The 11,567-nt window shown below is 46.4% G+C and overlaps 1 protein-coding gene across 2 annotated transcripts in view; it reads right to left on the minus strand.

Annotated features, from left to right (window-relative positions):
• The window catches only part of LOC109400777 (CD151 antigen), a 323,911-nt gene extending 316,019 nt beyond the window's left edge, over nt 1–7,892 (minus strand). The window contains exon 1 of one of the 2 annotated variants that reach the window (XM_029869553.2): nt 7,764–7,892. The gene's annotated coding sequence lies outside the window, so the exon portion shown is untranslated. The remainder of the gene's footprint in view (nt 1–7,763) is intronic. The other variant, XM_029869588.2, reaches the window with a different exon arrangement.
• Between the last annotated feature and the right edge of the window lie 3,675 nt (nt 7,893–11,567).

Raw genomic sequence — 11,567 nt, forward strand, 5'->3', positions numbered from 1 at the left:
AAAAGCTTGGATGCGTCATAAAATCCTATGTGCCTTCTTTCCTAGGACCTCGTGACATAGTTGCATGTTTGGGCGTTATGCCCCGAAAAAATGTGCCATAAAGTCCTGGGACATTATGGCCTCGGACGTTATGATACTGCGCCGAAACAGGGTGTGTATTAGTGGACACTCAACGGCTGCAGGTCTTCATCATTAGATGCCTGCGTTTTGTGTATAATTCGTGGATGGTGGCCTTACAATTGGATCTCCAACGTGGAGCTCCATCGTCGATTTTATCAAAAGTCGATAGCGACAGAAATTTGGTAACGAAAGTGGAGCTAGGTCGGCCACACTCTACGAAGGGGCGAAAACGAAATCTGCAAACAAGCGTTAGACTGGAACCCAGCAGGACATCGCAGCAGAGGCAGACCCAGAGGCTCATGGTGGCGCAGCCTCAATAAAAAATTAAGGAAGTCGGCAGAAATTTGACCTGGCCACATGTCAAGGCGATGGCAGGCAATCGCCTAGGATACAGATTGTTAAATTCGGCCCTCTGCACTACAATATGGGTGCTCAGGACTGAAAGTAAGTAGTAAGTAGAAGTGAAAAAGTGAATCCAATCTTTTCATCGATTTTCTCTAGACTATTCATTTTTGCATAATTCCATATCGCTTCTGCTGCTGCTCTAGCTAAAACCCCATTCATCGCCCGGGAAGTATATCACTATTTCAATATTTGCACATTTGCTTTGATAATATTTAAAACACAATTTTCGCGCTCGCAAACACACAAGCACGACCCGCGCGATGAGCGCCGCCGAACGGATATGTGCTCTGTTCTGTAGCATAGCATCACCACACCAGCCAGCCGCCTCTGATTGCAGTGTGCCCGCCCGTGCGGGCGGGAAGTTTGATTTAAACTCGATTTATTCGATTTCGATTGCCAAATGCTGAACGACTGAAGGACAGTTCCGCCCGATCGGTAGGGCCGCGGGGGGACCGAACGAAAGCAAACACAAACAGCGTTTGTGTCGATGTGTATTGACGGAAGGAACGTCGCTGGAGAGGCAGTTGTTTTGGCTATTTTTGTAACACTTGGCCAAAAACCAATAAAATCCGGTGCCAACCCCGATCACGAGAGCGTGCAACACTTGAACGTAAACCACATGGATTGTCCGTTAGAATCGCAAAACTGGCAGTGGATCATTTGCTCATTCGTACAAGGTGATGTTGAACCAAACAGTAGTAAACATTAAATGATTAATGCTACATGATTAATTTGCATATAATATCAGACTCCAGAAGTCCTCATGAAAACGCATTGGCGAAAACAGTCTGCATCCATTTTTATTACTTCACATAGAGCTCTAGTAATAAAACCCCAATCTGGATGCTCAATTAGGATTAGTATTCCCACACAAAATCAAGCTATGAAAGCCAGTGATGGAAAACAGTGAGGAATGCAGCTGAGTAAACACAAACGCAAAGCTATCCTACTCGTGAACAACAGAAGCCAGAATATATTCACACTACCTTCACTCGCGAGCTAACGAAGCTGGTCGCACTCGTGATTGATTCGCGAAGCAGCTCTGAACATTTTTCAATTTTGTGAAAAAACGAATTTACACGGCCGACAGATTAACTTTTCAGGATCAATAAAGCACAAAACACTACTATCTGATGGATAATTACTTGTTTTGCTATTAAAATCGCACTAAAATGCAATTCCCGCATCTCCACTTGTTCTTCGCGAATAAAAATGCATGAGTGTTTTTGTTTTTGTTTTGCTTCATACTCGTGAAGCAAGCGGGTGTGAATAAACTCACATACGGCTTACTCTCGACACCGTGAGTAAACCGTTTGTTGCTTTTACACTCGCGAGTTGATTCTCGATGAGAGTGTTTTCATCTCTGATGGAAGCAGCATCGATGAATGTCAACTAAAAGGCGAACTTCCGAATACAATACAATTCCAGGACTGACTGATGGACCCAAACCAGTAAATGAAACCTCGTCACCCTGTGACCGGAAGGTGTTACACACTTGGATAACACATTTATGTTTTGTGTAGTGCCGTATCAATTTATGATGTCTTTTATTTGTGCATTTGTAACAAGATTTGTAAGGTTCTATGTGTCGTTATATGTTAAAACTTTAAAAGAGGCTGTTCATAAACCACGTAGACCATTTTTTTGTCATATCAGACCCCGGCTCCTTCCTCCCTCGTAGAATCTAGATATCGTGCCGTCATATTTTCCACGTATCAGAATAGCTACATCATCTTCGTATCCAATAACCTCAAAGCCTTGATTGATGAGTTTTTTTTCAAGGAGTTTGTCCACTACCAAAGACCACAAAAAGGGCGATAGTATTCCTCCTTGAGGACAGCCCTTCACAGATCTTACTGATAGTTGCGTACCTCCAAGAACGGAGGAGATCTCGCCATCTCTTAGCATCGATATTATCCATTCAATAATGCATTAAGGTGAAACATCAAGAAATCCCATTGCAATTTTGCATACAAACTTTAGAGGCACAAATCTGACGAACGAAGCATCCAACCAAGCCGCACTTGTTTATCCTGGCTTTGCTCACTTGCAAAAAGAGGCAGCTTTTCCAAATCGAGAGTATTTGTTTACGAATTTTCAAGATTGGTGCTCTTGAAAACGTGAGTAGGGGACCAAGTCGGCCATTGTGGCAGCCATGTTTGCGTTCTCTGAAGTTTCTCCTTAATCCAAGTCCTTTGCTTCCATTGCTGAACGCATTGAGCTGTAGGATGCGTTATCGAATGCTCCTTCAATGTTGAGAAAAGCAACCACGGCTATTTCCTTGGCTTGAAACGATTTCTCAATTTTTCTGACTAGTGACTGTAGCGCTGTTATGGTAGATTTGCCTTTTTGATAAGCAAATTAAAATTTGCTTATCCACTATTTTTTCCATGGTCTTTAACAGAACACAAGAAAAGCTTATGGGTCTAAGGGCTTTTGGAGTTGTTTTGTTCCGTTTGCCAGCTTTTGGGATAAAACAACACGAACCTTACGCCACGCCATAGGTATAAGGGCTAAAGTAATACTGGCTCTGAATATTTCGGTCAAGAGCGGACAAATCGCCTCTTTTCCATGAGTAAGTAAAGCTGGGAAAATTCCATCATTCCCGGCAAATTTGGAAGGTTGAAAAAAAAAAATTCAATGCCCATTCGACCCTCGACGGTGTGAAGATTTCACAAGCTTTTTGACAGGCATTGGTCGACCATGTATGTCTTGTCTTATCTGAGTCCTGTTCTTCGTCCGCGGGTTCGGAATCGTTGCGCTGCAGGAGGTGTGTTGGACAGGATCTATGGTGCGAACGTTTAGAGGTAATCATACTGTTAGGAACCGTCTATATTTATTATATTTACCCTACACGAATAGGTCTCTCTTTCTCACTGCCCAAAGCAGAGAAGCAGAAAATAACCACACTCTCTCCACCTATTGCCATAGCAGATAAAACAATTGTATTCAGAACAGTATACATCTCCACGCGGTACACATCGTTGTCGCTATAGCTGCAATAAAGCAACGTGTGCCAGTCGCGCGTATCACGTGTTTCGTACCCTAACCTCGTCGCGTTATTTTTCGAGTCCTAGAACCACATCCGAAGACCACTACTTCGTCGCGAGTGTCCCCACAAGTCCGGAGAACCAGCTCCGAACACATACTATCTACCCGAGTTACGGCAACACACGTGGGCTGGGAACAGCTTTTATAGTGATGGGCGACATGCAGAGTCGCGTGATCGGTTGGTGGCCGATCGACGAAAGAATGTGCAGGTTGGGGATCAAGGAAGCACTGATGATGACAAAGACGCATTTTACGCGCACCTCGAACGCGAGTACGACCGCTGCCCAAACCACGACGTCAAGATCATCATAGGGGATCTAAACACTCAGGTAGGTCAGGTGGAGGAATTCAGACCGACGATTGGAAAGTTCAGCGCCCACCAGCTGACGAACGAAAATGGCCTACGCCTCATCGATTTCGCCGCCTCCAAGAACATGGCCATTCGTAGCACCTTCTTCCAGCACAGCCTCCCATATCGTTACACCTGGAGATCACCACAACAAACGGAATCGCAAATCGACCACGTTCTGATTGATGGAAGGCACTTCTCCGACATTATCGACGTCTGGACCTATCGTGGCGCTAATATCGACTCTGATCACTACCTGGTGATGATCAAACTGCGCCCAAAACTCTCCGTTATCAACAATGTACAGTACCGGCGGCCGCCCCGGTACGATCTAGAGCGACTGAAGCAACCGGATGTCGCCACCGCATACGCGCAGAATCTCGAGGCAGCGTTGCCGGACGAGGGTGTGCTCGATGTAGCTCCTCTAGAGGACTGCTAGAGTACAGTCAAAGCAGCCATCAACAACGCAGCCGTGAGCACTATCGGGTACGTAGAACGGAGTCGACGAAACGATTGGTTCGACGAGGGATGCAGAGCGGTTCTGGAGGAGAAGGATGTAGCGCGGGCGGTAATACTGCAGCATGGAACCCGACAGAATGTGGAGCGATACAGACAGAAGCGGAAGCAGCAGATCCGTCTCTTCCGGGAGAAAAAGCGCCACCTGGAAGAAGCGGAGTGCGAGGAAATGGAACTGCTGTGCCGTTCACAAGAAACACGTAAGTTCTACCAGAAGCTCAACGCATCCCGCAAAGGCTACGTGCCGCAAGCCGGAATCTGCAGGGATAAGGACGGGAGCCTCCTGACGGACAAACGTGAGGTGATCGAAAGGTGGAAGCAGCACTTCGACGAGCATCTGAATGGCGAAGAGAATGTAGGCACGGAGGGCCAAGGCAGCGGAGGAAATGACTATGTTGATGCAGCAGAGGACGGGAACGAACCAACGAAACAACAAAGCGGCTGGAGGATGGTATCGTAGCAGAGTTCATCAAGATGGGCCCGGAAAAGTTGGCTACCTGTCTGCACCATTCATTTATTTAGTTAACATCAAATTCATGATAATACTGAATCAACAATTTGCCGCCATAATACTCGATTTGCAGCTGCAGCTCTCCAACGTCGGTCACGCCCAACACTCGCCAGATCACGCTCCACCTGGTCCGCCCATCGTGCCTGTCTGCACCAGTTAGTAGTCAAGATCTGGGATACCGAACAGCTACCGGAGTTAATGTGTGAGAACTTTCGAGCGATCACCATTTTGAATGCCGCCTACCAAGTGCTATCCCAGATCATCTTCCGTCGTCTTTCACCGGTCTTGTGGGAAGTTACCAAGCTGGTTTCATCGACGGCCGGTCGACAACGGACCAGATCTTCACCGTACGGCAAATCCTCCAGAAATGCCGTGAATACCAGGTCCCAACGCATCACCTGTTCATCGACTTCAAAGTGGCATACGTCAGTATCGACCGCCCAGAGCTATGGAGAATCATGGACGAGAACAGCTTTCCCGGGATGCTTACCAGACTGATAAGAGCAACGATGGACGGTGTGCAGAACAGCGTAAGGATTTCGGGTAAACTATCCAGTTCATTCGAATCTCGACGGGGACTACGACAAGGTGATGGACTGTCCTGCCTACTATTCAACATCGCCCTGGACTCAACAGCCGGGGTACGATCTTCACGAAATCCGGCCAATTTGTCTGTTTTGCGGATGACATGGATATTATTGCTAGAACATTTGGAACGGTGGCAGAACTGTACACCCGCCTGAAACGTGAAGCAGCAAAGGTCGAACTGGTGGTGAGTGCGGCTAAGACAAAGTACTTGCTGGTAGGTGGAACTGAGCGAGACAGGACAAGCCTTGGCAGCAATGTTACGATAGACGGGGATACTTTCGAGGTGGTAGAAGAGTTCGTCTACCTCGGATCCTTGCTAACGGCTGACAATAACGTGAGCCGTGAAATACGAAGGCGTATCATCAGTGGAAGTCGGGCCTACTACGGGCTCCAGAAAAAACTAGGGTCTAAATCTTTTTTGATTCACCCCCGCGTCAAATGTATCATGTACCAGACGTTAATAAGACCGGTGGATCTCTACAGACACGAGACATGGACGATGCTCGAGGAGGACCTTCAAGCACTCGGAGTTTTCGAGCGACGCGCGCTAAGGATGATCTTCGGCGGCGTGCAGGAGAACGGTGTGTGGCGGAGAAGGATGAACCACGAGCTCGCTGCATTGTACGGTGAACCCAACATCCTGAAAGTGGCTAAAGCTAGACGGATACGGTGGGCAGGGCATGTTGCAAGAATGCCGGACAACAACCCTGCAAAGTTGGTGTTTACTAACCATCCGGTTGGTACAAGAAGGCGTGAAACGCAGAGAGCACGATGGGCGGACCAGGTGGAGCGTGATCTGGCGAGCGTTTGGCGTGACTGACGCTGGAGAGCTGCAGCTGCAAACAGGCTTTCCAAATGTACAGCCTTCTCGCAACAGCCCGCGCAAGGCTGAATCGACACTCTCTTATGTGTGCAGACCATCTCTCGTTACCGTGTGCAACACCATCAGTGAGAAATGTATCGCCAACAGCACGCACACGCATGAGCGGAAGATGTATTGAAACAGCCGCTGCTTCGGCTGCTTGCCTAACAGTTGCATACTCGAGTCGTATCGAGCCGAGCGGGAAACGTCGTGAGTATTGTTGGCCGCATGGCGATGACAATCTTCGACTAACCCAGCCGGCTGTCGCATAAAGGGTGTCATAGGCTGTCACGGGAGCACATGGCTTAACGCTAAAAGTTATTCACAAAATATGTGCTCAATAAATATTTTTTTACAAACATGATATGCCTTTCGCAAGATGCCCCAGGGGTGGAAAGAAGTTTGTGCCAGCGTTTTTCAAAATTGTAATCTTGCTAAAATATACCACCGATGTGAGATTAAACTCTCTTTTATATTGAAAACATGGCAGTGCATTTCACATGCCAATAAAAAATAATGCTCTGCAAAATACTCTACTAGAACAAGACTTACAAGTACATATTTTCTATTTGAAAAAAATATATAATACATTAAATGCGTCGAAAATTTTGAGCGTGGGATATACCACGATACTCGACACATTCAACAGAAGTAAAATGCTCGGGCCGAAGGCAGCGATTTTCGTCACTTCGTGTCCAGCCAACGAGAGACGGTTTGGGTGAGAGCCGAGGTTGTCATCAGCGAACGAACGCACAGCGAAAGCAGACGATGTGAGCAGTTCCCGACAGTGATGTTGTATGTCGCATGAGTTTTATTCTGTGGGCTGTCATGAATCACGCATTCACAAGGCTGTCATGGGAATAAGTGTGTGACAGCCATCAAAATGCTATCATGATGCGGTACTTTTAGGAAGCCTGGCTGCAAATCGAGTATTATGGCGGCAAATTGTTGATTCAGTATTATCATGAATTTATGTTGAACAAATAAATGAAATGAAATGTGTGGTCTGGAAATTATGCACTTATGAAGTTCTGGGTGGTTTTAGCGTGTACGATCCATCCATGATTATGGTCATTTGTTCTCATCATATGATTCAACTCGGTTCACTTACTAACCCAGTTGGGACATCATTTGAAGAAAAATAAATATATAAATTTAAAACAAAGTTCATAATGTAGATTTCCCATCGCCGCCATGAACAACTATGGTATTGAGTCACTGTAGCGTGTAGCGCAAAGAGAAAAAAAAGCATACAAATGCGGATATAGATTTTCGACAAACGGCACTTTTGCTTCCCGCTTTCGCACGGCACCGTCAATTGATTTGCAATACGCGAAAATAAATTGAAGCCCACAAATCACCTTGGCAAACATCTACGCAGCTCCTGCCGAACACGGCAACACTCCAATCACTTCAACTTTGTTTGGTTTAAGCAGCCGAAAAATCTCACCCAACAAGAGGGGCTACCACATCGCACTCTTCTGCAGCACTATCTCGCCGTACAAGTGTTGCTCTCCTGGCATCAAAGAAGATGTTAACCCTATCATAACATTTCAACGAGCCGTCAAGTGAACTTCACATCGACACGATTTTTGTTATCACTCGCGTCCGACTATTACCATGCAACGGCAGGACCCGGCACGACGACGAGCAACGATACCCGCAACGAACCGGCGCGAGTTTGTTTTCGAACTACGACGTTGGCGGCGGAATTACGGAACGAACGGACGATCGGCGTGAGCATGTGCTCGATCTCGCGGTTTGAATGCGACTGACTGCTTGCTGAGCAGCGTGCCCGCTCTCTGTTGTGATCGTCGTCGTGATCGAAGCGCGATACTTCCAGCAGAGAAGTGCGGGGAAACCACGTGCAGTGCTTATTTGTTGCTTAATTCTCTCAAGTTCTCTTTCGGTAAGAAAGCCTAGCCACGAACCAACCATCTACCCAGCACCGACTGGATGGTTGTTTGTCGTTTGCGTGATTGGCATTTGGAAGAGGGTGCAGCTGTAAGGTTGCTACTATCAAGGAATATAATGATGATGGTGCCACGATGATAGGTAGGCAAATTTATTTCCCACTCGTTATCGTGGTGTCATCATCGGAAAAGCGGAAACGGATGGTTGGTGGTTCGTGCCACATGCAAAACAAGGTCTAAATTTGGGTGGAAATGGTATAGGTACAATGTTTTGCGGTGAGCATAGTATGAATAATCGATAAATAGTTGGAAGGGTATAAGAAAAGAGTTCAAAGGTGTAAATATAGGCCACGGTGGAGATATGTAGGTCAAGTTAAAAAAGACATTAGAAAAAAAGCATAAATCGCACAACTTTTAGGACATCCAGCGTAGCGTGTAACGTTGAGAGTGGTGTAGTCTGTCGGACTGGTCAGACACCAATAAATATACCTTTTTGAAATTTCTCATCGTAATAGGCTGTTTTACCCCACGCAAATCTGACAGGAAAAGGCCTACTTTCCCACACCAATTCAACAGTGCTGTAATGGTTCATTACAGCATTGATTTGCGTTGCGTAATGAATTATTACAGCAATGTTTTTAGTTTTGGACAACTTTTTGATGCTTTCTGGACGCAGTTTTGAAAAATTGTGACAACTGCACAGTATAACCTGTTATGTTCAGATTTTCTTTAGCATTGGCTATGAACATCAGTGTGCAGTTTGTTGAAAAAGTTTTGTTAAAATCTATCCTCAAGGGTAATTTATGAAATTGCAAAAAAACGTTGTACGTAACTCGGTGCAGAACTCGATTTTTCCAGCACTCGTAGTAATTATCCAACTCGGCAAGCCTCGTTGGATACATGTACGACTCGTGCTGTAAAAATCGGCATTCTGCACCTTGTTGCAAACTACTATTACCAAATTCCATACGACCAGGAACAGCTGTGTATTTACCAGCTGAGCCTATCAGATAAAACTATGTTTTCAATGCTATAATTTATAGTCTAGAACACTTAGAATTTACATATATTTAAAAAAACATAAATGCCATTAAAGCATAGTCATATGCCGTTTGTGATTGGCGTTTATATACACTGGAACCTCTTTAAAAAGGCATAAAAAGAGAGGATTTTGTGCATAAATTAAGTTAGGACTGAAATGAAGAAACATAGTTCGCGAGAACAGATCTTGCTCCTGGGCACTTGTGATAGAGACAGACAGACAGACAGACAGACAGACAGACAGACAGACAGACAGACAGACAGACAGACAGACAGACAGACAGACAGACAGACAGACAGACAGACAGACAGACAGACAGACAGACAGACAGACAGACAGACAGACAGACAGACAGACAGACAGACAGACAGACAGACAGACAGACAGACAGACAGACAGACAGACAGACAGACAGACAGACAGACAGACAGACAGACAGACAGACAGACAGACAGACAGACAGACAGACAGACAGACAGACAGACAGACAGACAGACAGACAGACAGACAGACAGACAGACAGACAGACAGACAGACAGACAGACAGACAGACAGACAGACAGACAGACAGACAGACAGACAGACAGACAGACAGACAGACAGACAGACAGACAGACAGACAGACAGACAGACAGACAGACAGACAGACAGACAGACAGACAGACAGACAGACAGACAGACAGACAGACAGACAGACAGACAGACAGACAGACAGACAGACAGACAGACAGACAGACAGACAGACAGACAGACAGACAGACAGACAGACAGACAGACAGACAGACAGACAGACAGACAGACAGACAGACAGACAGACAGACAGACAGACAGACAGACAGACAGACAGACAGACAGACAGACAGACAGACAGACAGACAGACAGACAGACAGACAGACAGACAGACAGACAGACAGACAGACAGACAGACAGACAGACAGACAGACAGACAGACAGACAGACAGACAGACAGACAGACAGACAGACAGACAGACAGACAGACAGACAGACAGACAGACAGACAGACAGACAGACAGACAGACAGACAGACAGACAGACAGACAGACAGACAGACAGACAGACAGACAGACAGACAGACAGACAGACAGACAGACAGACAGACAGACAGACAGACAGACAGACAGACAGACAGACAGACAGACAGACAGACAGACAGACAGACAGACAGACAGACAGACAGACAGACAGACAGACAGACAGACAGACAGACAGACAGACAGACAGACAGACAGACAGACAGACAGACAGACAGACAGACAGACAGACAGACAGACAGACAGACAGACAGACAGACAGACAGACAGACAGACAGACAGACAGACAGACAGACAGACAGACAGACAGACAGACAGACAGACAGACAGACAGACAGACAGACAGACAGACAGACAGACAGACAGACAGACAGACAGACAGACAGACAGACAGACAGACAGACAGACAGACAGACAGACAGACAGACAGACAGACAGACAGACAGACAGACAGACAGACAGACAGACAGACAGACAGACAGACAGACAGACAGACAGACAGACAGACAGACAGACAGACAGACAGACAGACAGACAGACAGACAGACAGACAGACAGACAGACAGACAGACAGACAGACAGACAGACAGACAGACAGACAGACAGACAGACAGACAGACAGACAGACAGACAGACAGACAGACAGACAGACAGACAGACAGACAGACAGACAGACAGACAGACAGACAGACAGACAGACAGACAGACAGACAGACAGACAGACAGACAGACAGACAGACAGACAGACAGACAGACAGACAGACAGACAGACAGACAGACAGACAGACAGACAGACAGACAGACAGACAGACAGACAGACAGACAGACAGACAGACAGACAGACAGACAGACAGACAGACAGACAGACAGACAGACAGACAGACAGACAGACAGACAGACAGACAGACAGACAGACAGACAGACAGACAGACAGACAGACAGACAGACAGACAGACAGACAGACAGACAGACAGACAGACAGACAGACAGACAGACAGACAGACAGAGTCCCCAAGTGAAAAAGTCTCTAGCAAAGTCGGGCAAAATTAAACACGACCGGTTGTCACTCTCTTTGAGAGTGGCGCTTAAGCCACCGAGCTTTTACAATTCCTCGTAAACAGTTTACGAACGGTTACATTGGCACGCAGCATTCTTCG

Source organism: Aedes albopictus, chromosome 3 (genome assembly GCF_035046485.1).
Source record: "Aedes albopictus strain Foshan chromosome 3, AalbF5, whole genome shotgun sequence".
NCBI classification, from domain to species: domain Eukaryota; kingdom Metazoa; phylum Arthropoda; class Insecta; order Diptera; family Culicidae; genus Aedes; species Aedes albopictus.